This window comes from Amia ocellicauda, unplaced genomic scaffold, assembly GCF_036373705.1.
Source record: "Amia ocellicauda isolate fAmiCal2 unplaced genomic scaffold, fAmiCal2.hap1 HAP1_SCAFFOLD_30, whole genome shotgun sequence".
NCBI classification, from domain to species: Eukaryota; Metazoa; Chordata; class Actinopteri; order Amiiformes; family Amiidae; genus Amia; species Amia ocellicauda.
In genome coordinates this window covers 1,416,223-1,440,235 of record NW_027102865.1, presented here as the reverse complement: position 1 = coordinate 1,440,235, position 24,013 = coordinate 1,416,223, and the positions used below count along the sequence as shown (strand labels likewise).

General features: G+C 42.9%; 3 non-coding genes and 27 pseudogenes across 3 annotated transcripts; all 30 read left to right on the top strand.

The window, feature by feature from the left end:
• Positions 1–35: 35 nt before the first annotated feature.
• Positions 36–154, top strand: LOC136729436 (uncharacterized; annotated as a pseudogene).
• Positions 155–374: 220 nt separating this feature from the next.
• LOC136729445 (uncharacterized) lies at positions 375–493 on the top strand (annotated as a pseudogene).
• A 210-nt stretch (positions 494–703) lies between these two features.
• On the top strand, positions 704–822 carry LOC136729529 (uncharacterized; annotated as a pseudogene).
• Positions 823–1,038: 216 nt separating this feature from the next.
• Positions 1,039–1,157, top strand: LOC136729745 (uncharacterized; annotated as a pseudogene).
• Positions 1,158–1,371: 214 nt separating this feature from the next.
• LOC136729650 (uncharacterized) lies at positions 1,372–1,490 on the top strand (annotated as a pseudogene).
• Positions 1,491–1,699: 209 nt separating this feature from the next.
• Positions 1,700–1,818, top strand: LOC136729526 (uncharacterized; annotated as a pseudogene).
• A 215-nt stretch (positions 1,819–2,033) lies between these two features.
• Positions 2,034–2,152, top strand: LOC136729029 (uncharacterized; annotated as a pseudogene).
• Positions 2,153–2,373: 221 nt separating this feature from the next.
• LOC136729637 (uncharacterized) lies at positions 2,374–2,492 on the top strand (annotated as a pseudogene).
• A 217-nt stretch (positions 2,493–2,709) lies between these two features.
• On the top strand, positions 2,710–2,828 carry LOC136728923 (uncharacterized; annotated as a pseudogene).
• Positions 2,829–3,036: 208 nt separating this feature from the next.
• On the top strand, positions 3,037–3,155 carry LOC136728865 (uncharacterized; annotated as a pseudogene).
• Positions 3,156–3,378: 223 nt separating this feature from the next.
• Positions 3,379–3,497, top strand: LOC136729144 (uncharacterized; annotated as a pseudogene).
• Positions 3,498–3,720: 223 nt separating this feature from the next.
• On the top strand, positions 3,721–3,839 carry LOC136729408 (5S ribosomal RNA). The gene has a single exon (XR_010809007.1). It is a non-coding gene; the product is annotated as a 5S ribosomal RNA (ribosomal RNA).
• A 210-nt stretch (positions 3,840–4,049) lies between these two features.
• On the top strand, positions 4,050–4,168 carry LOC136729451 (uncharacterized; annotated as a pseudogene).
• A 224-nt stretch (positions 4,169–4,392) lies between these two features.
• LOC136729506 (uncharacterized) lies at positions 4,393–4,511 on the top strand (annotated as a pseudogene).
• A 218-nt stretch (positions 4,512–4,729) lies between these two features.
• LOC136729709 (uncharacterized) lies at positions 4,730–4,848 on the top strand (annotated as a pseudogene).
• A 223-nt stretch (positions 4,849–5,071) lies between these two features.
• LOC136729184 (uncharacterized) lies at positions 5,072–5,190 on the top strand (annotated as a pseudogene).
• A 223-nt stretch (positions 5,191–5,413) lies between these two features.
• LOC136729577 (uncharacterized) lies at positions 5,414–5,532 on the top strand (annotated as a pseudogene).
• A 216-nt stretch (positions 5,533–5,748) lies between these two features.
• On the top strand, positions 5,749–5,867 carry LOC136728849 (5S ribosomal RNA). The gene has a single exon (XR_010808822.1). It is a non-coding gene; the product is annotated as a 5S ribosomal RNA (ribosomal RNA).
• Positions 5,868–6,072: 205 nt separating this feature from the next.
• LOC136729607 (uncharacterized) lies at positions 6,073–6,191 on the top strand (annotated as a pseudogene).
• Positions 6,192–6,405: 214 nt separating this feature from the next.
• LOC136729712 (uncharacterized) lies at positions 6,406–6,524 on the top strand (annotated as a pseudogene).
• Positions 6,525–6,743: 219 nt separating this feature from the next.
• Positions 6,744–6,862, top strand: LOC136729490 (uncharacterized; annotated as a pseudogene).
• A 218-nt stretch (positions 6,863–7,080) lies between these two features.
• On the top strand, positions 7,081–7,199 carry LOC136729746 (uncharacterized; annotated as a pseudogene).
• Positions 7,200–7,414: 215 nt separating this feature from the next.
• LOC136729160 (uncharacterized) lies at positions 7,415–7,533 on the top strand (annotated as a pseudogene).
• A 212-nt stretch (positions 7,534–7,745) lies between these two features.
• On the top strand, positions 7,746–7,864 carry LOC136729078 (uncharacterized; annotated as a pseudogene).
• Positions 7,865–8,080: 216 nt separating this feature from the next.
• Positions 8,081–8,199, top strand: LOC136729721 (uncharacterized; annotated as a pseudogene).
• Positions 8,200–8,404: 205 nt separating this feature from the next.
• LOC136729181 (uncharacterized) lies at positions 8,405–8,523 on the top strand (annotated as a pseudogene).
• A 216-nt stretch (positions 8,524–8,739) lies between these two features.
• Positions 8,740–8,858, top strand: LOC136729692 (uncharacterized; annotated as a pseudogene).
• A 208-nt stretch (positions 8,859–9,066) lies between these two features.
• LOC136729013 (uncharacterized) lies at positions 9,067–9,185 on the top strand (annotated as a pseudogene).
• Positions 9,186–9,406: 221 nt separating this feature from the next.
• Positions 9,407–9,525, top strand: LOC136729588 (uncharacterized; annotated as a pseudogene).
• Positions 9,526–17,269: 7,744 nt separating this feature from the next.
• On the top strand, positions 17,270–17,384 carry LOC136729280 (U5 spliceosomal RNA). Its single transcript, XR_010808892.1, has one exon. It is a non-coding gene; the product is annotated as a U5 spliceosomal RNA (small nuclear RNA).
• Positions 17,385–24,013: the final 6,629 nt, after the last annotated feature.

The following is a 24,013-nucleotide window of genomic DNA, read 5'->3' as shown; positions in this document are numbered from 1 at the left end:
AACCTTTAAGAGACATCATGCAGCCAGGCCTCTCGGCTTGTGGCCACACCGTCCTGAATGCGCCCGATCTCGTAAGATCTCGGAAGGTAAAAGGGGCAGGGCCTGGTAAGTACTTGGATGGGTGACCTCCTGGAAATACCTGGTGCTGCAAGCTTTTTTGTCTCCTGGGTAACTTCATTGTAGCTCTTAATACTCTCTTTCTGTCTGGAGGAGACATAATTGAAGTATTGTACACGTACCCAGCTACTGTCAACACCCTTTGCTGCACTGATATTTTTCCATCCATTTTTCTTTTTTTTTTTTTTTTTTTTTTTGCTGGAAGTTCCGTCAATACCCGCCAACCTTTAAGAGACATCATGCAGCCAGGCCTCTCGGCTTGTGGCCACACCGTCCTGAATGCGCCCGATCTCGTAAGATCTCGGAAGCTAAACGGGGCAGGGCCTGGTCAGTACTTGGATGGCTGACCTCCTAGAAATACCAGGTGCTGCAAGCTTTTTACGTCTCCTGGGTAACTTCATCGTAGCTCTTAATACTCTCTTTCTGTCTGCAGGAGATTTAATTGAAGAATTGTACACGTACCCGGCTACTTTCAACACCCTTTGCTGCACTGGTATTTCTCCCTCCATTTCTCTTTTTTTTTTTTGCTGGATGTTCCGTCAAAACCCGCCAACCATTAAGAGACATCATGCAGCCCGGCCTCTTGGCTTGCAGCCACACCGTCCTGAGCGCCCCCGATCTCATCAGATCTTGGAATTTAAACGGGGCAGGGCCTGGTCAGTACTTGGATGGGTGACCTCCTGGAAATGCCAGGTGCTGCAAGCTTTTTACGTCTCCTGGGTAACTTCATCGTAGCTCTTAATACTCTCTTTCTGTCTCCAGGAGATATAATTGAAGAATTGTACACGTACTAGGCTACTTTCAACACCCTTTGCTGCACTGATATTTTTCCCTCCATTTTTCTTTTTATTTTATTTTTTTTCTGGAAGTTCCGTCAATATCCGCCAGCCTTTAAGAGACATCATGCAGCCAGGCCTCCTGGCTTGTAGTCACACCGTCCTGAACGCGCCCGATCATATCAGATTTCGGAAGCTAAACGGGGCAGGGCCTGGTCAGTACTTGGATGTGTGACCTCCTGGAAATACCAGGTGCTGCAAGCTTTTTACGTCTCCTGGGTAACTTCATCGTAGCTCTTAAAACTCTCTTTCTGTCTCCAGGAGATATAATTGAAGTACTGTACACGTACCCAGCTACTGTCAACATCCTTTGCTGCACTGATATTTTTCCATCCATTTTTCTTTTTTTTTTTTTTTTTCTGGAAATTCCGTCATTACCCGCCATCCTTTAAGAGACATCATGCAGCCTGGTCTCTTGGCTTGCGGCCACACCGTCCTGAACGCGCCTGATCTCATCATATCTCGGAAGCTAAACGGGGCAGGGTCTGGCCAGTACTTGGTTGGGTGACCTCCTGGAAATACCAGGTGCTGCAAGCTTTTTACGTCTCCTGGGTAACTTCATCGTAGCTCTTAATACTCTCTTTCAGTCTGGAGGAGATATTATTGAAGAATTGTACACGTACACGGCTACTTTCAACAGCCTTTGCTGCACTGATATTTTTCCCTCCATTTTTCTTTTTTTTTTTTGCTGGAAGTTCGTCAATATCCGCCAACCTTTAAGAGACATCATGCAGCCAGGCCTCTCGGCTTGTGGCCACACCGTCCTGAATGCGCCCGATCTCGTAAGATCTCGGAAGGTAAAAGGGGCAGGGCCTGGTCAGTACTTGGATGGGTGACCTCCTGGAAATGCCTGGTGCTGCAAGCTTTTTTGTCTCCTGGGTAACTTCATCGTAGCTCTTAATACTCTCTTTCTGTCTGGAGGAGACATAATTGAAGTATTGTACACGTACCCAGCTACTGTCAACACCCTTTGCTGCACTGATATTTTTCCCTCCATTTTTCTTTTTATTTTATTTTTTTGCTGGAAGTTCCGTCAATATCCGCCAGCCTTTAAGAGACATCATGCAGCCAGGCCTCTTGGCTTGTAGTCACACCGTCCTGAACGCGCCCGATCATATCAGATTTCGGAAGCTAAACGGGGCAGGGCCTGGTCAGTACTTGGATGTGTGACCTCCTGGAAATACCTCGTGCTGCAAGCTTTTACGTCTCCTGGGTAACTTTATCGTAGCTCTTAATACTCTCTATCTGTCTGGAGGAGATATAATTGAAGAATTGTACATGTACCCGGCTACTTTCAACACCCTGTGCTGCACTGATATTTTTCCCTCCCTTTTTCTATTTTTTTTTTTTTTTTTTTTTTGCTGGAAGTTCCGTCAATACTTGCCAGCCTTTAAGAGACATCATGCAGCCAGGTCTCTTGGCTTGCGGCCACACCATCCTGAACGCGCCTGATCTCATCATATCTCGGAAGCTAAACGGGGCAGGGTCTGGCCAGTACTTGGTTGGGTGACCTCCTGGAAATACCAGGTGCTGCAAGCTTTTTACGTCTCCTGGTTAACTTCATCGTAGCTCTTAATACTCTCTTTCAGTCTGGAGGAGATATTATTGAAGAATTGTACACGTACCCGGCTACTTTCAACAGCCTTTGCTGCTCTGATATTTCTCCCTCCATTTTTCTTTTTTTTTTTTTTTTTTTTGCTGGAAGTTCCGTCAATACCCACCAGCCTAAAGAGACATCATGCAGCAGGGCCTCTTGGCTTTCGGCCACACCGTCCTGAACGCGCCCGATATCGTCAGATCTCGGAAGGTAAAAGGGGCAGGGCCTGGTCAGTACTTGGATGGGTGACCTCCTGGAAATACCTGGTGCTGCAAGCTTTTTTGTCTCCTGGGTAACTTCATCGTAGCTCTTTGTACTCTCTTTCTGTCTGGAGGAGATATAATTGAAGTATTGTACACGTACACGGCTACTTTCAACAGCCTTTGCTGCACTGATATTTTTCCCTCCATTTTTCTTTTTTTTTTTTGCTGGAAGTTCGTCAATATCCGCCAACCTTTAAGAGACATCATGCAGCCAGGCCTCTAGGTTTGCGGCCACACCGTCCTGAACGCGCCCGATCTCATCAGATCTCGGAAGCTAAATGGGGCAAGACCTGGTCAGTACTTGAATGTGAGACCTCCTGGAAATACCTGGTGCTGCAAGCTTTTACGTCTCCTGGGTAACTTTATCGTAGCTCTTAATACTCTCTTTCTGTCTGGAGGAGATATAATTGAAGTATTGTACACGTACCCAGCTACTGTCAACACCCTTTGCTGCACTGATATTTTTCCATCAATTTTTTTATTTTTATTATTATTTATTTTTTCTGCTGGAAGTTCCGTCAATACCCGCCAACCTTTAAGAGACATCATGCAGCCAGGCATCTTGGCTTGCGGCCACACCGTCCTGAACGCGCCCCATCTCGTCAGCTCTCGGAAGCTAAACTGGGCAGGGCCTGGTCATTACTTGAATGTGAGACCTTCTGGAAATTCCAGGTGCTGCAAGCTTTTTTCGTCACCTGGGGAACTTCGTCGTAGCTTTTAATACTCTCTTTCTGTCTGGAGGAGATTTAATTGAAGAATTGCACACGTACCTGGCTACTTTCAACACCCTTTGCGGCACTAATTTTTTTCCCTCCATTTTTCTTTTTTTCTTTTTTTTTTTTTATTTGCTGGAAGTTCCGTCAATACCCGCCAGCCTTTAAGAGACATCATGCAGCCAGGTCTCTCGGCTTGCGGCCACACCATCCTGAATGCGCCCGATCTCGTCAGATCTCGGAAGCTAAACGGGGCAGGGCCTGGTCAGTACTTGGATGGGAGACCTCCTAGAAATACCAGGTGCTGCAAGCTTTTTACGTCTCCTGGGTAACTTCATCGTAGCTCTTAATACTCTCTTTCTGTCTGCAGGAGATATAATTGAAGAATTGTACACGTACCCGGCTACTTTCAACACCCTTTGCTGCACTGGTATTTCTCCCTCCATTTCTCTTTTTTTTTTTTGCTGGATGTTCCGTCAAAACCCGCCAACCATTAAGAGACATCATGCAGCCCGGCCTCTTGGCTTGCAGCCACACCGTCCTGAACGCCCCCGATCTCATCAGATCTTGGAATTTAAACGGGGCAGGGCCTGGTCAGTACTTGGATGGGTGACCTCCTGGAAATGCCAGGTGCTGCAAGCTTTTTACGTCTCCTGGGTAACTTCATCGTAGCTCTTAATACTGTCTTTCTGTCTGGAGGAGATATAATTGAAGAATTGTACACGTACCCGGCTACTTTCAAAACCCATTACTGCACTGATATTTTTCCCTCCATTTTTCTATTTCTTTTTTTTTTTTTTTTTTTTGCTGGAAGTTCCGTCAATACCCGCCAGCCATTAAGAGACATCATGCAGCCAGGCATCTCGGCTTGCGGCCACACCGTCCTGAACGCGCCCGATCTCGTCAGATCTCGGAAGCTAAACGGGGCAGGACCTGGTCAGTACTTGAATGTGAGACCTCCTGGAAATACCTGGTGCTGCAAGCTTTTACGTCTCCTGGGTAACTTCATCGTAGCTCTTAATACTCTCTTTCTGTCTGGAGGAGATATAATTGAAGTATTGTACACGTACCCGGCTACTTTCAACACCCATTGCTGCACTGATATTTTTCCCTCCATTTTTCTATTTTTTTTTTTTTTTTTTTCTTTGATGTTCCGTCAATACCCGCCAGCCTTTTAGAGACATCATGCAGCCAGGCCTTTAGGTTTGCGGCCACACCGTCCTGAACGCGCCCGATCTCATCAGATCTCGGAAGCTAAACGGGGCAAGACCTGGTCAGTACTTGAATGTGAGACCTCCTGGAAATACCTGGTGCTGCAAGCTTTTACGTCTCCTGGGTAACTTTATCGAAGCTCTTAATACTCTCTTTCTGTCTGGAGGAGATATAATTGAAGTATTGTACACGTACCCAGCTACTGTCAACACCCTTTGCTGCACTGATATTTTTCCATCAATTTTTTTATTTTTATTATTATTTATTTTTTCTGCTGGAAGTTCCGTCAATACCCGCCAACCTTTAAGAGACATCATGCAGCCAGGCGTCTTGGCTTGCGGCCACACCGTCCTGAACGCGCCCCATCTCGTCAGCTCTTGGAAGCTAAACTGGGCAGGACCTGGTCATTACTTGAATGTGAGACCTTCTGGAAATTCCAGGCGCTGCAAGCTTTTATCGTCACCTGGGGAACTTCGTCGTAGCTTTTAATACTCTCTTTCTGTCTGGAGGAGATTTAATTGAAGAATTGTACACGTACCTGGCTACTTTCAACACCCTTTGCGGCACTGATTTTTTTCCCTCCGTTTTTCTTTTTTTCTTTTTTTTTTTTTTTTTGCTGGAAGTTCCGTCAATACCCGCCAGCCTTTAAGAGACATCATGCAGCCAGGCCTCTTGGCTTGCGGCCACACCGTCCTAAACGCCCCCAATCTCGTCAGATCTCGGAAGCTAAACGGGGCAGGGCCTGGTCAGTACTTGGATGGTTGACCTCCTGGAAATACCAGGTGCTGCAAGCTTTTTACGTCTCCTGGGTAACTTCATCGTAGCTCTTAATACTCTCTTTCAGTCGGGAGGAGATTTAATTGAAGAATTGTACACGTACCCGGCTACTTTCAACACCCTTTACTGCACAAATATTTTTCCCTCCATTTTTCTTTTTTCTTTTTTTTTTTGCTGGAAGTTCCGTCAATACCCTCCAGCCTTTAAGAGACATCATGCAGCCAGGCGTCTCGGCTTGTGGCCACACCGTCCTGAATGCGCCCGATCTCGTCAGATCTCGGAAGCTAAACGGGGCAGGGCCTGGTCAGTATTTAGATGGGAGACCTCCTGGAAATACCAGGTGCTGCAAGCTTTTTACTTCTCCTGGGAAACTTTATCGTAGCTCTTAATACTCTCTTTCTGTCTGGAGGAGATATAATTGAGTACCCGGCAACTTTCAACACCCTTTGCTGCACTGATATTTTTGCCTCCATTTTTCTTTTTCTTTTTTTTTTTCTGCTGGAAGTTCCGTCAATACCCGCCAACCTTTAAGAGACATCATGCAGCCAGGCGTCTCGGCTTGTGGCCACACCGTCCTGAATGCGACCGATCTCGTCAGATCTCGGAAGCTAAACGGGGCAGTGCCTGGTCTGTACTTGGATGGGTGACCTCCTGGAAATACCAGGTGCTGCAAGCTTTTTACTTCTCCTGGGTAACTTTATCGTAGCTCGTAATACTCTCTTTCTGTCTGGAGGAGATATAATTGAAGTATTGTACACGTAACCGGCAACTTTCAACACCCTTTGCTGCACTGATATTTTTGCCTCCGTTTTTCTTTTTTTTTTTTTTTTGCTGGAAATTCCGTCAATACCCGCCAGCCTTTAAGAGACATCATGCAGCCAGGCATCTCGGCTTGCTGCCACACCATCTTGAACGCGCCCGATCTCGTCAGATCTCGGAAGCTAAACGGGGCAGGACCTGGTCAGTACTTGAATGTGAGACCTCCTGGAAATACCTGGTGCTGCAAGCTTTTACGTCTCCTGGGTAACTTTATCGTAGCTCTTAATACTCTCTTTCAGTCTGGAGGAGATATAATTGAAGAATTGTACACGTACCCGGCTACTTTCAACACCCTTTCCTGCACTGATATTTTTCCCTCCATTTTTCTATTTTTTTATTTTTTTTTTATGCTGGAAATTCCGTCAATACCCGCCAGCCTTTAAGAGACATCATGCAGCCAGGCGTCTCGGCTTGTGGCCACACCGTCCTGAACGCGCCCGATCTCGTCAGATCTCGGAAACTAAACGGGGCAGGACCTGGTCAGTACTTGGATGGGAGACCTCCTGGAAGTACCAGGTGCTGCAAGCTATTTACGTCACCTGGGGAACTTCGTCGTAGCTTTTAATACTCTCTTTCTGTCTGGAGGAGATTTAATTGAAGAATTGTACACGTACCCGGCTACTTTCAACACCCTTTACTGCACAGATATTTTTCCCTCCATTTTTCTTTTTTCTTTTTTTTTTTTTGCTGGAAGTTCCATCAATACCCTCCAGCCTTTAAGAGACATCATGCAGCCAGGCTGCTTGGCTTGCGGCCACACCGTCCTGAACGCGGTCGATCTCATCAGATCTCGGAAGCTAAACGGTGCAGGGCCTCGTCAGTACTTGGATGGGTGACCTCCTGGAAATACCAGGTGCTGCAAGCTTTTTCGTCTCCTGGGTAACTTCATCGTAGCTCTTAATACTCTATTTCTGTCTGGAGGAGATATAATTGAAGAATTGTACACGTACCCGGCTACTTTCAACACCCTTTGCTGCACTGATATTTTTCCCGCCATTTTTATTTTTATTTTTTATTTTTTCTGGAAGTTCCATCAATATCCGCCAGCCTTTAAGAGACATCATGCAACCAGGCATCTCGGCTTGCGGACACACAGACCTGAACGCGCCCGATCTCGTCAGATCTCGGAAACGAAACGGGGCAGGACCTGGTCAGTACTTGGATGGGAGATCTCCTGGAAATACCAGGTGCTGCCAGCTTTTTACGTCTGCTGGGTAACTTTATCGTAGCTCTTGATACTCTCTTTCAGTCAGGAGGAGATATATTTGAAGTATTGTATACGTACCTGGCTACTTTCAACATCCTTTGCTGCACTGATATTTTTCCCTCCGTTTTCTTTTTTTTTTTTTTTGCTGGAAGTTCCGTCAATACCCGCCAACCATTAAGAGACATCATGCAGCCAGGCCTCTCGGCTTGTGTCCACACCGTCCTGAACGCGCTCGATCTCGTCAGATCGCGTAAGCTGAACGGGGCAGGTCCTGGTCAGTACTTGGATGGGTGACCTCCTGGAAATACCAGGTGCTGCAAGCTTTATACGTCTCTTGGGTAACTTCATCGTAGCTCGTAATACTCTCTTTCAGTCTGGAGGAGATATAATTGAAGAATTGTACACGTACCCGGCTACTTTCAACACTCTTTGCTGCACTGATATTTTTCCCTCCATTTTTCTTTTTTCTTTTTTTTTTTGCCGGAAGTTCCGTCAATACCCTCCAGCCTTTAAGAGACATCATGCAGCCAGCTCTCTAGGCTTGCGGCCACACTGACCTGAACGTGCCCGATCTTGTCAGATCTCGGAAGCTAAACGGGGCAGGGCCTGGTCAATACTTGGATGGGAGACCTCCTGGAAATACCTGGTGCTGCAAGCTTTTTAGTCTCCTGAGTAACTTCATTGTAGCTGTTAATACTCTCTTTCTGTCTGGAGGTGTTATAATTGAGGATTTGTACACGTACCCGGCTACTTTCAACACCATTTGCTGCACTGGTATTTTTCCCTCCATTTTTCTTTTTTTTGCTGGAAGTTCCGTCAATACCCGCCAGCCTTTAAGAGACATCATGCAGCCAGGCTTTTTGGCTTGCGGCCACACCGTCCTGAACGCGCCCGATCTTGTCAGATCTAGGAAGCAAAACGTGGCAGGACCTGGTCAGTATTTGGATTGGTGACCTCCTGGAAAAACTAGGTACTGCAAGCTTTTTACGTCTCCTGGGTAACTTCATCGTAGCTCTTAATACTCTCTTTCTGTCAGGAGAAGATACAATTGAAGAAATGTACACGTACCCGGCAACTTTCAACACCCTTTGCTGCACTGATATTTTTCCCTCCATTTTTCTTTTTTCTTTTTTTTTTTGCTGGAAGGTCCGTCAAAACCCGCCCGCCTTTAAGAGACATCATGCTGCCAGGCCTCTCGGCTTGCGGCCACGCCGTCCTGAACGCGACCGATCTCATCAGATCTCGGAAGCTAAACAGGGCAGGACCTGGTCAGTACTTGAATGTGAGACCTCCTGGAAATACCTGGTGCTGCAAGCTTTTACGTCTCCTGGGTAACTTTATCGTAGCTCTTAATACTCTCTTTCTGTCTGGAGGAGATATAATTGAAGAAATGTACACGTACCCGGCTACTTTCAACACCCTTTGCTGAACTGATATTTTTCCCTCCATTTTTCTTTTTTTATTTGCTGGAAGTTCCGTCAACACCCGTCAGCCTTTAAGAGACATCATGCAGCCAGGCCTCTCGGCTTGCGGCTACACCGTCCTGGACGCACCCCGTCTCGTCAGATCTCGGAAGCTAAACGGGGCATGGCCTGGTCAGTACTTGGATGGGAGATCTCCTAGAAATACCAGGTGCTGCAAGCTTTTTACGTCTCCAGGGTAACTTCATCGTAGCTCTTAATACTCTCTTTCTGTCTGGAGGAGATATAATTGAAGAATTGTACACGTTCCCGGCTACTTTCAACACCCTTTCCTGCACTGTTATTTTTCCCTCCATTTTTTTATTTTTTTATTTTTTATTTTTTGCTGGAAATTCCGTCAATACCCGCCAGCCTTTAAGAGACATCATGCAGCCAGGCATCTCGGCTTGCGGCCACACCGTCCTGAACGTGCCCGATCTCGTCAGACCTTGGAAACTAAACGGGCCAGGGCCTGGTTAGTACTTGGATGGGTGACCTCCAGGAAATACCAGGTGATGCAAGCTTTTTACATCTCCTGGGTAACTTCATCGTAGCTCTTAATACTCTTTATCTGTCTGGAGGAGATATAATTGAAGTATTGTACACTTTGTCTTAGGGACAGTCTGGCTAGCAGTGACTGAGTGGTTGACAGACGACAAGCAACAGAATGTACGTGCTCTGTGATGTCATAGCAGTCAGCTGAGAGAGGCTCGTGATGTCATCGCTGAGCTGTCTGTCTGTCTGTCTGTCTGTCTGTCTGTCTCTCTCTCTCTCTTTCTCTCTCTCTCTCTCTCTCTCTCTCTTCCTCTCAATTCAATTCATTTGTATTGTCAAAGCAATTGGACATACATACATACATATATACACTCACCTAAAGGATTATTAGGAACACCTGTTCAATTTCTCATTAATGCAATTATCTAACCAACCAATCACATGGCAGTTGCTTCAATGCATTTAGGGGTGTGGTCCTGGTCAAGACAATCTCCTGAACTCCAAACTGAATGTCTGAATGGGAAAGAAAGGTGATTTAAGCAATTTTGAGCGTGGCATGGTTGTTGGTGCCAGACGGGCCGGTCTGAGTATTTCACAATCTGCTCAGTTACTGGGATTTTCACGCACAACTATTTCTAGGGTTTACAAAGAATGGTGTGAAAAGGGAAAAACATCCAGTATGCGGCAGTCCTGTGGGCGAAAATGCCTTGTTGATGCTCGAGGTCAGAGGAGAATGGGCCGACTGATTCAAGCTGATAGAAGAGCAACTTTGACTGAAATAACCACTCGTTACAACCGAGGTATGCAGCAAAGCATTTGTGAAGCCACAACACGTACAACCTTGAGGCGGATGGGCTACAACAGCAGAAGACCCCACCGGGTACCACTCATCTCCACTACAAATAGGAAAAAGAGGCTACAATTTGCACAAGCTCACCAAAATCGGACAGTTGAAGACTAGAAAAATGTTGCCTGGTCTGATGAGTCTCGATTTCTGTTGAGACATTCAGATGGTAGAGTCAGAATTTGGCGTAAACAGAATGAGAACATGGATCCATCATGCCTTGTTACCACTGTGCAGGCTGGTGGTGGTGGTGTAATGGTGTGGGGGATGTTTTCTTGGCACACTTTAGGCCCCTTAGTGCCAATTGGGCATCGTTTAAATGCCACGGCCTACCTGAGCATTGTTTCTGACCATGTCCATCCCTTTATGACCACCATGTACCCATCCTCTGACGGCTACTTCCAGCAGGATAATGCACCATGTCACAAAGGTCCAATCATTTCAAATTGGTTTCTTGAACATGACAATGAGTTCACTGTACTAAACTGGCCCCCACAGTCACCAGATCTCAACCCAATAGAGCATCTTTGGGATGTGGTGGAACGGGAGCTTCGTGCCCTGGATGTGCATCCCACAAATCTCCATCAACTGCAAGATGCTATCCTATCAATATGGGCCAACATTTCTAAAGAATGCTTTCAGCACCTTGTTGAATCAATGCCACGTAGAATTAAGGCAGTTCTGAAGGCAAAAGGGGGTCAAACACAATATTAGTATGGTGTTCCTAATAATCCTTTAGGTGAGTGTATATATATATATATATATATATATACATACATACATACATCCATACATGCTAGAAAGTCATTACAATGTTATCTTAAAGGCTAACTAAGCAGAACATATATCATTATAGAACAGAGTTCATAGGTCAACACATGGTTTTAGGGAACAGGCACGTAGGTCATACCGTTTGACAATGTCTCCAAGGTTCTCATCGTAAATAACAAACAGAAATCAAACTATCTTCTGGGCTGACCTTCTAGCTTGACCGTATCTTTCTTAAGTATACAAGAGAGAAAAACAGGTGTAAGAAAATAATTTCTAATTTTCCTTCTACACATATATACATACATACATACATATGTAGCGTTATGTTGGGTGTATTTGGATAAGAGCATTTGGGCTCTGAGCTGAAGCACTGATCTAAAGAAGACCTCTCCCCCCCCAAAGTTATCACATTTTCCTTAGCTCATCAGCTTGGAACTGGTTTGCATCAAAGTGACAGTTTTGGGGAGGATGGCACCGAGAAGAGGCCAAATAGTTTGGAATTCTGCTATGAGATGTCTGGAAAAAGGGGCCTGTAGGTGATAAAAACTCTTTGAAGTGGATGAGAGCCGAAATCCCGACATAGAGCTACGAACCCAGGCCAACCGGCATTTCCAAAAGATGGCATGGATTGACATCAGTCATAAATAAAGCCTCCCTCCAATAGGACACTGGGGGCTGAAACCGAAATCCAATCTCAAGAACTCAGGGACCAATCACCTACTGATCTGACAGACTATAAGGAACAGCGGACAGTCTTTCTCTCTCTCTCTCTCTCACCTGAACCAGAAACTCGCTGCCACAGCTCAACCTGTAGCTCTGTTGCCAGAACCGGAATCAGAAACCAACCAAGTCTTTGCCGGCAACAGAAGAGTTAAACTGGGAGAAGGAGATTGAGCGAAGAATTATTTTAAAGGACTTTATTAAATAAATAACTTCACAGACCCACCTGATCAGTGGAGTTTTACAGCTGGACAATTGACTAAGTCGACTGAATACGAAAGTGTCAGTCACTTAAATAGCTATTTGAGTCTTAAGAAACTTGACCCTTGGAACAAACAGGGCCCTGCTTTCCTCAAAGACTTCGTCTTCAAGTAACTACGGTGGAACCATGCTTACAAAGAAGATTTTGTGCACAACCTTGGAGCCTTCAAACCAATGGAAAATCTGTTTGGAAAAGACTCTACATTCGCGAAACCCCAACTTCCAGGTGCATCGACTGAGTGGAAGTTCTTGGACAAAGCCGAACCGGACTGCCTTTGTTCCAAACCACACGGACCTCGTGCCGTGTGCTGTTATCTGAGCCCGAAGCCAGAGAGGCCTCTCTGCGACGAAGTTCACATAAGTTTAACAGTTTGGAGTTTGTGATTCATGACATTTGAGAAATCAATTAGAAATGTTAATCTGTGATTCATAACTCTAGAATGTGTAATATCATTTAGTTTTCTTAAATATAAATGTGAGTTGCATTCAACTGTTTTGTTGATAATTTTAGAAATAAAATCTGTCAACGCCGAGAAATATCTTCTCATTCCTGTTTAACTGTTTAGTCTGAAATTGACACAAGTTAATAGACATTAGATTATTGGTGGCCCTGCCTATCCTTAATCATTGAATAATAATCAGTTAAGGGAAATTGTGGTAACAAATAGGATCTTTCTCGGCACCTAAACGTAAATGAGACTGATATATATATAACGAGAAGTTACCTGACATAAATACTAACCTGCGTAGTTATTTAATGTCTGACTAATAATACTAACGAGAGACTCACCTTCGTCTTACTAACCGGTATTGTAGTCAATGTGTTTATAACCTTTTTTGTTTAACGATTTGTTAAACGGAATGTACGTGCTCTGTGATGTCATAGCAGTAAGCTGAGAGAGGCTCGTCATGTCATCGCTGAGCTGGCTGGCTGGCTCTCTGTGTGTGTGTGTGTGTGTGTGTGTGTGTGTCTCTCTGTCTGTCTGTCTGTCTGTCTGTCTCTCTCTCTCTTACTCTCTCTCTCTCCCTCTCAATTCAATTCATTTGTATTGTCAAAGCAATTGGACATGCATACATACATACATACATATATATGGAAAATAAACAATATGTGTACATCTCTTTCTGCATTAGTGGTGCCCTCACAGATGTGCAAGTTACATGACAGACAGACAGACAGACACACACACACTTTCACACACAGACAGACAGACACAGACACACACAGACACACACACACATACTTTGACAGACAGACAGACAGACACACGCATATTATGGGTCTTTGTTGGGTAGTGAAATGGGTAGCATCAGTCGCAGTGTGGGTAATGTCAGGGAGCCAATCATAGTCCCCGTTATTTGCATATCGTGGCGCAAAGCATTCTGGGAAACGCAACTAAACACGTTTAGTCATGTATTTGTCCATAGTTTACACATGAGATGAAAGAGACAGTATGACGTGTTGAGCACCTAGGATTCCTCATGTGTATGTGAGGGGCAGAGGAACCGGATCCCAAGTGTGCGTCCCAGGTGCTATAGGTTTCAAAGCATGCAGGGGAATAGGCACCCCACCCTGACTTAAAGAAGACTGGATAGGGAGATATAAATAGCAATGGGGAGACTCTTGTACTTGGTGTGGCTCTATCCATATAGTGGGGCCAGCAGGTGCAGCAATAGAAGCTCAGCCTGGGGAGACTGGATTTAGCATTTCCTCTCCATTTTGATAACTATCCATAATCATTTCTGCAAAATACTTCTATGATACCTATGTATGTTTTTTACTTGTACTATATTATACTATCAAGTATCAGTGTACACATACAATGTGACCTGTTACATTAATACAGAGGCCACGGAAGGCCAGATCACTAATAGCCACTGTCCCCTGATATTACACTTTTTTACAATCACTTTGGCACTCATTTCAGAACCTTGATGTCATTTTTCAAAACTCTAGACACTAAACTCACACCCGATGATCAAAATGCACATTTTTCAAAACTCTAACACTTTTTTACAATTGCTTGGATACAATACACATCAACCTCAGATCATTTGTTCATTGAACTAAAATGACACAACTTAACATCAAAGTATTACCATTTCAAAATGCAATTCACACATTACATCTGAGATCACTGTCTATTCATTTCATTACAAAGATCTAACTATCAATTGATACAGCTGCTCAAAATGATAAGTGACTGTTGCATTACTCTTAATGCATAATTTTATGGAAACTGACAAACAATATTCCATGTTTCGATCATGAAAGTTTCAGGATAATGAGATCCATTGACATCAATAAACGAGGAGCATGAACCAGTTGGACTACATTATCTATGGATGTAATATTTCATCATCATTCATCATCATGTAGCACTTTTCCACACCATGTTTGCAGTGTGGAAGGAAAGTTAGAAATTTTTTCTCTAATACCTGTTTTTCTCTCTTGTATACTTAAGAAAGATAAGGTCAAGCTAGAAGGTCAGGCCAGAAGGTAGTTTGATTTCTGTTTGTTATTTACGATGAGAATCTTGGAGACAATGTCAAACAGTATGATTGAAGTGCCTGCTCCCTAATCCATGTGTTGATCTATGAACTCTGTCCTATAATGATATAAATTCTGCTTAGCTAACTTTTAAGATAACATAGTAATGACTTTCTGATTATAACCAGCTCTTTGATTTTTGTGTATAAAAGCTCTGACTGTTAAAATGAAGGCAGAGCGACTTTGGGATCTACTTGAGTCACTGTTCCTCTCCACGCTGCGTGTATTAAAGGCATTGCAACTAACGCTCCAACCTGGTTGAAGATGATTGTTCTTCCACATCAGATTTGACATTACTGTATGTATGCAGGCCCTTGTAATTGCTTTTCCAATACTGCCAACTGGTTATTGATGATTGATTTCACATTGTGGTACGAGTATCGAGTGAAATGAGTGCTATCCACCCCAGCAACACAGTGATAACATGGAGCCGGCAAGTCATCCAGGTCACAATAGAGGTCAAGCAGTGGGAGGAGGAAGACGTGGTGGTCAAAGGAATGGAAGGGGACATGCACCCCTTCTGAGAGGTGGTCGTGGGCCTCGTCATAGAGGAGGGCTTAGGCCTCACCAGAGAGGCAGCCATGGGCCTCATTTGAGAGGTGTTGGGGGAACGTGGTAGAGGACAAGGCCACGGACCAGACAGCGGCAGCAACAGCAAATAGTGTCCAGTGAAATCCGAGAAATAGTTGTAGAGCATGTTGTAAATCATGGCATGACCATGACTGAGGCAGCTACAATGATTCAATCAAACCTCAGAATCAACTCAGGATCAACTGTGGCCTCAATCATCAGAAATTTCCGTACTGAGAAGCGGCAAGTCTTCAGCATGCACTAAACATTAGGCTACTCTCAATTGTCAAATGACTGTATACTGCATACCAATGTGTAGCACAGAGTATAGTGTGCCTTTTGAAAGAAATGCAGACAGAGTGAAGCAGCTGATGACTGAGTATGTTCAGGTATGTTCAGTTTCAAGATGCCTCTTGTGAAAAATGGTTGTGAGAACCTGAACCTGAACACAGGGCTGATGGAAATTCAGAAGTACAGTAATCAATCCTTTGTTTTACACTAAGCCAGGTGAGGAACACTGCAGTTGACATTTTACTGTAGTTTTGTTCTTTTTTGTAGCTAATTATTGTTGCATGGCTTCAAAGAAACCTATGGTGTGATTTGATTGTATTGCATCAATACATTTCAGATTTTGTTCAATGATTCCACTGTGTCTGTAGTATTCTCTCTACTAGTCCTTTTACAGTGATGTATTTATGTGTAGTACCATAATGAAACATGTATCACATATTTTGTACTACAATATTTAATGATTGTACGAACAACTACACAGTGAAACTATCGGTATCTTCTGTGTGGGTGATCTAAATAAATGTTACTATGGTATTTCATGATAAATGAATTATTTGAACCAACAAGTCTGCAAGTGCAAGGTTTCTTTAAAGATATGAATGCACAATGCAATGTTTTGAACATTGGACAGCCTGTGTTACAAGTGATGACCGTTTTGAGTTTTGTGTCTAGAGTTTTGAAAAATGACATCAAGGTTCTGAAATTAGTGACAAAGTGATTGTAAAAAACTGTATATTCATCCTATTTAATGTGCTCTTTTAAAATGTACTTTTCTTTTTTATGTTGCCATTTCTGTTCTACCAATGTTTCAGTTGTTAGCCAAAGATTGACAGAGTACATCTCATACACACAGGCCAGACAGCAAGGATTTCTTTTTGAAATTCAATTACAAATGCTGCATGAACTCATCAATACGATTAGAGCTCCTGAAAGCAATATAACTAACTCACTCTACAGCATCTCATTAGCAGTGAAAAGAAACCAAGAAAGTTGGGACAGTCGACTGTTTACCACTATGTAACATCACCTTTTCTTTTAATAACACTTATTAAGCACTTGGGCACTGAAGACACCACTTGGTTAAGTTTAGCAAGTGGGATTTCCCCCCATTCATCCATTATGCATTTCCTCAGCTGCGCAACTGCACAGGGCCTTCGTTGTCTTAATTTGCACTTCATAGTGCGCCACACATTCTCAATCCGGAGACAGGTCAGGACTGCAGGCAGGCCATGCTAGCACCCGCACTCTCTGCCTACGCAACCATGCGCTTGTAATCTGGGCAGAATGTGGTTTGGCGTTATCCTGCTGAAAAATGCAGGGACGTCCCTGGAAAAGACGATGTCTGGATGGCAGCATATGTTGCTCCAAAATGTGTACATCTCTTTCTGCAAAAATGGTGCCCTCACAGATGTGCGAGTTACATGACAGACAGACACTCATACACACTGTCACACCCACACACACACACACACACTTTCACAGACAGACACACGCACACACACTCACTTTCACACAGAGACAGACACACAAACACAGAGACAGACACACACACACTCACTTTCACACAGAGACACACAAACACATACACTTTCACACAGACACACACACACATACATACATACATACATACATACATACATATATAAGGAAAAGAAACAATACATTTAAAAATCACAAAAAGATGTAATAAAGTACAGAAAATCTAAATGTAATAAAATGTGATCTTTAATACACACAAATATGTATGGCTGGTCGGATGCGTCTTGGACTCGGGTTCCTCTTCATTACGTATAATGCTTTTGCCTTTTGCTATAGCTTTCCGTGGAGGGGATCGTGGGTGAGTTTGTACCATTCTTGGGAGGCTCTGCCTTGTTGGGGCGGAGCTGTGATCCAGGTGAACAGCAGATCGGACATAGGTGGGCATGTGGGCGGAGGAGGAAGGCCGGTCAAGCAAATAAGCTTGCTAAGGTACGCAGCAGCAGCAAGCAGCCCCACCATCCAGTCAGCCAGCCAGTCTGGCTGGCAGTGACTGAGTGGTTGACAGACGGCAAGCAACGGAATGTACGTGCTCTGTGATGTCATAGGAGTCACCTGAGAGAGATGTTTGTGATGTCATCGCTGAGCTGGCTGGCTCTGTGTGTCTTGCTGGCTGTGTGTGTGTGTGTGAGAGAGAGAGAGACTTTTTGACTTTTATCAGACTTCATTGCCTGTTTGCAACACGCAATAATTCATACAAAAGAAAATAAATAAATAAATAAAAAATAGTGTTCCCCTTTGTTTGTCTCCCCCCAACAAGCATTAACTCCGCCACTGATCTGTACACTTTTAAAGAAAGCAACCCAATACACACAACAAAACAACCATCAAATACTAAACCCTATAAATGAATTACATAATAAAAACCAACTCCCCGTCATACAATTCACAAAGGGCATCATTAATACACCAGACCTGTTCAAAACTCTCCAAATCATTCATCAGCCTGTAATAGTTAAACTCTAGTCTGACTCTGCACTTGACCAGCATGGCAAACACTCTCACTGCATCCTCACTGCCCTCCCCACACACTCTGTTCTTCCTAGTCTTATAGACGGCCATTTTAGCCTGGCCCAGCAAGAAGTTTACCAGCTGGTCCACATGTTTGGTCCTTCTGGTGTATCGCGCCCCTAAAATAAAAACCTTTGTGTTAAAAATCAGGTTAAGATCAGTAAAAAGACGAGTTAAAAGACTAAAAATGGGTGACAACCGAGAGCAAGTGCTGAAACAGTGAAACACGGTCTCTCTCTGAGCACAGAATGGGCAGGCGTCGGACACAGCAGGGTTAAGAACAGTAATAAAAGAATTGACAGCAATAATGGTGTGTAACACCCTCCACTGCAGATTGCCAGCTCTCTTATTGAGGGGGGCTTGTACAGGCTTCTCCAGGCGGGCGCAGTGTCTTCCCCCAGCCCCAGCCTGTAAAGTAATTTTAGGAATCACAAAGAAACAGTTGAAAGTGCTAAATAAGTATTTTGATGCACCATATTAATTTAGGAAATTTACATGTTGTTTTTCATCAGCTTCTGTATCTGATGGCTCCACATCACTGGCTGGATTGACAGCAACGACACTCTAAAAAAAGAAGTGTTAAGTTTGAGCATTCAGGACTTGTTTTGAAGATCCTGAATATCACTGGTCCACAATTTATCTGTGAAACTATGGGTTAATCTCCATATACAAAATACTTTTCACACACACTTTAAATTTACAACTAAATTTACATGTTGATGTCTTTCGTCAGCTTCTGTATTTGATGGCTCAATATAACTGGTTGCATTAACAGCAACGGCACACTACAAGAAAATAACATTATATTTAAACATTCAGGACTGGTTTAGCATCACCTCGAATATCCCTAGCCCTTGAGGTCGATTGTTATTGTGGTCTTCAAGACCAGTGCTTCTCAACCTTAGTCCTGGAGGAGGCCCACTGTCTGCTGATTTTCATTACAACAACATTGTAGGTTATATCAGTGACTGTGGTCCTAAAGTACCCCTATGCCTGCTGTTTTTTTTCCAGTTGAGCTCTTAATTACCTAATTGGCTTAACTGAAGCCATTTAACCCTTTTCCCAGGTCTTTGGTTGTTGATGAGTTACAAAGAGCTGGATTGTGGCCCGCCATGACTGGAAGTGAAGAACACTCACTCTAGGCCTTTAACTTAATGTTCATATGTAGGGGCCTATCCATCTGATTTGTTTTTGCACATTTATTAACAGAAAAATTGATGGTACGTGAAATCATCTGAGCTGAAAAATATAATGTTCCACCAATAATAAAATAAATGTATTAATTAAAATTATAGAGATAATAGAATGTTCACAGATTATTAGTTCAGAAAACAAAATATTTTTTTATATCTTAAATAGAATTAACACTCAAATCAGTTGTAGGGTAAACAAGGTCTATTTTTTGGATTGATTTTATAATTATACATGTATGGCTGCATGAAGCTTACCTGAGAATCTGATATTTTAGTAACTTTGTTGCTTCTTGTTGGGTAGTCCACGTTTGCCGCCGTTCTTTTTCTGTAAATGTAAATCAAAAGGCAATAATTACATACTGTAATTAAAATACAAAAAGTATAAACATTGTATTATTATTTTTGTATCCTGTTTCTCCATCTCGATGCTGTTCTTTTTGGAATTGCATATCTAGGTTTACTTAAATACTGTTTATAAGATTGTAAACTCATCATCCAAATTTCTTCATTTGCCAAACTTTATGTAGTGCGCTTGCAGTTTCAGAAGAAGAAAAAAAACTGTAACAGATGGGATATGTAGTACTTTATACTCGAGTGGTCTATGCGATTACACCCTGTTGGTGTTATTAAGAACGCCAAGTACCAGAATGCAGAGCGGGACTGTTTTTTGTGCCGTGACTTGTCGGGGGAAAAACGCGCAGAAAAAACGGACGAGAAGGTGAAGGTAGTATGGCGGTGATGCACGCGTTGGTGAAGTGGGAAAGCGGGGTCGACAAAGACTCTTACAGCGTGATTCCCACTGCTTGCTTTCGCAATTTTGATTTATTCAGCATTGCTGATGATGACGAAGAGACGACTCGAAACTTCAGAGCAGAGTGGAGAGACACGAACAAACCTCCAAAAGGTGGATGGCCTGTCCATGAAGCGCAGATCATTATGACTGGTAACAATGTTTATTTAAAAAAAAAAAACATTAAAGTCTTTACATGCTATTTGATATACACTCACCTAAAGGATTATTAGGAACACCTGTTCAATTTCTCATTAATGCAATTATCTAACCAACCAATCACATGGCAGTTGCTTCAATGCATTTAGGGCTGTGGTCCTGGTCAAGACAATCTCCTGAACTCCAAACTGAATGTCTGAATGGGAAAGAAAGGTGATTTAAGCAATTTTGAGCGTGGCATGGTTGTTGGTGCCAGACGGGCCGGTCTGAGTATTTCACAATCTGCTCAGTTACTGGGATTTTCACGCACAACCATTTCTAGGGTTTACAAAGAATGGTGTGAAAAGGGAAAAACATCCAGTATGCGGCAGTCCTGTGGGCGAAAATGCCTTGTTGATGCTAGAGGTCAGAGGAGAATGGGCCGACTGATTCAAGCTGATAGAAGAGCAACTTTGACTGAAATAACCACTCGTTACAACCGAGGAATGCAGCAAAGCATTTGTGAAGCCACAACACGTACAACCTTGAGGCGGATGGGCTACAACAGCAGAAGACCCCAGCGGGTACCACTCATCTCCACTACAAATAGGAAAAAGAGGCTACAATTTGCACAAGCTCACCAAAATTGGACAGTTGAAGACTGGAAAAATGTTGCCTGGTCTGATGAGTCTCGATTTCTGTTGAGACATTCAGATGGTAGAGTCAGAATTTGGCGTAAACAGAATGAGAACATGGATCCATCATGCCTTGTTACCACTGTGCAGGCTGGTGGTGGTGGTGTAATGGTGTGGGGGATGTTTTCTTGGCACACTTTAGGCCCCTTAGTGCCAATTGGGCATCGTTTAAATGCCACGGCCTACCTGAGCATTGTTTCTGACCATGTCCATCTCTTTATGACCACCATGTACCCATCCTCTGATGGCTACTTCCAGCAGGATAATGCACCATGTCACAAAGGTCCAATCATTTCAAATTGGTTTCTTGAACATGACAATGAGTTCACTGTACTAAACTGGCCCCCACAGTCACCAGATCTCAACCCAATAGAGCATCTTTGGGATGTGGTGGAACGGGAGCTTCGTGCCCTGGATGTGCATCCCACAAATCTCCATCAACTGCAAGATGCTATCCTATCAATATGGGCCAACATTTCTAAAGAATGCTTTCAGCACCTTGTTGAATCAATGCCACGTAGAATTAAGGCAGTTCTGAAGGCGAAAGGGGCTCAAACACAGTATTAGTATGGTGTTCCTAATAATCCTTTAGGTGAGTGTATACAATCACAGTATATTTGAAATGAATGTTTAAGTTATTAATGTGTTGTACTTCTAACATACTCTTATAACATGGTAGGTGGTGGTGAGGGCACTAAAAACTCGTCATACATGACTGGCATTTGTAAGAACGATTTATTGTGTGTTGTGCTTTACAATAAAATCCCCCAAATCACAAAATAAATTAAACCAGATATAATTTAACTTCAGTTTTGATTCAGTGTTGGCTGTTCATCTTAATTTGTATGGTCAAAGCACAGTATTTTTATGACAAATAAATATAATCATCAAATATCTGTGGACATAATGCAGGGTTTTATTTATTTTATTTTTATTTTAGGAAAAGAAGGCGAACTAAGAAGAAAACTTAATGACCTAACAAAAATGCCCTGTCCTAAAATGAAGACAGTACCTAAACCAAACAAAAAACTTCAAATTTCAGATGATAGTGACCTTGATGAACCACAGTTACCGGTGAGATAATTACTGCAAATATTAAATAAATGTATTGCAGGATTGTGTTTTTTAAATCATTTTCATATATATATATATATATATATATATATATATATATATTCATTTTAAACTCTTTTCCTCTCTGAATACAGCACAAAATAAGAAAGAAAACCGATGGAGCTTCAAGAATTAGATCCCGTCATATTCTACAGACATTTAAAGAGTCCAGTGAAGTTGAGCTACAGCAAAACGTTAAGCAGCTCGAAAAGGAAAACACAAGACTTAAAATTGAAAACCAATGTCTTCGAAACCGTATGGTTGATGGTAAGTTTTTTTATTTATAGCAAATAATTCCTTACCTTGATAAATGTTATTCTTCAGTAATTTAGATTCCAGAGTAATGTATTATAGTTGATCATACTGAAGTAATCTAGAACCACAATACAGACTCTTAATGTGCACTGTCTAATAGTTTAATAATACTGATTATTAAATAAAGTTTTTCAACATAACTTCATAATCCTACATTAATGACTATATGCATTACATTAGACCTGGTAATTCTTGTATTTTATCTCTTTTATTTTTTTCGTAGCTAATGTTAATGACCCACAAAAAGGTCAGTTTGCCAATAACATAGAGCAAGTCTCTCAAGTATAATTGCAGGCATTGATGGTTTTGTTTTCACTTTGTATTAAATATATTACTAGAAATGATTATCATTTAATACTAAGGTTTTTTTCTCCAGAGATTCCAGACCTTTTGGACAATCTGAAAAAAATTGTAACAAAAGCCACATTTATCAGCGATGAAGACAAAAGTGTGTCACCATCAAGTGGTTCTGACAGCCCCACAGCAAATTGTTCTGAATCTGACAAAGAATCACCAAAACAGGTATAACACTCTTGGTCTACAATATTACAAAGACAAGGTAAAAATATATATATTGAAAACAAATATTGGTTGTAAACAATCTAATGATGCTACATTATCAGTTATATTCATAGTTAAAGTTGATAATAAGAATGTAATTGAATTATGGGTGTCACAGATTCACTGACTTTATTATGTCTGTAAATTAATAAACTTAGAATTGAGACATACTGTGGTCTTTAATAACACATTTCTGTAACATAATCACAGCCTTACTGATAATGTATTCCACTTAACATAATATAAGAATAGTTTGGGGATAAACTTGTTTTTTATTTACCATTGTCTTTTAGGTGGAAATATTCCCAGGCACTGGAGTTTACATTGACAAACTGTCCTGGATCCTTGCAGAGAGGTGCAGCACGAATACGTCATATGCAAGAACCCTGACGGTTGCTGTCTTTGACTTTCCAACATTACTAAAGAGCAATCTTCGTGGTGGTGGCAGCAAGAGAGATCCAACTTCGGAGACATTAAGATCCTCATTGATGTTATTGAGGATCATATACAGCTGCCTTCGGAAGGACACGACGTGTTTCAGTTGCGGGGCTTTGCAGCCCAGCGGGACCCTCTTAATGCCGGACATCAGCTGCCCGAGCCGGTGCGGATGAACGGAGGGACGTTAGACAGCGTTACCTTCCGGGCAGGAGCAGCGAGCGGCAACACCGGGGTGAAAGTGTCGTCTAACACTGTGCCATTAGCCACTAGCTGATTGAGCAGATCAGTGGTTTTTAAGAAGATAACAATGGCAGCAGACTTGATATTTTCACACCCTGCTACCTCCCCAACCGCTAACACACACTGCTCTAGGGGGCAGAACTGCACCGGAGCGATCTTGACTCCATGGCGTCGGGTCAGTTTTTCAAAAGACGCATTCAGGGGGTCCGACCCCCCGACCCGGGAAGAACTACCGGTACTGCCCCCTCCCCTCCCCTGTTCCCCCACAATAAGAAAAGCACTGGAAACAGAAGACAAAATAAACAAACTGAAAAAAGTAAAGCAACAAAAAAACGCAGCCAAAGGACAGAGCTCTCAGCAGCACTCCCGCTCACTGCAGACCCCTCCCACACACTCCCAGCTGAGAGAGAGAGAGAGTTAGTGTCTGTCTGTCTCTCTCTCTCTGTAGATGCATCATAGGGAACATATGTAACAATCTC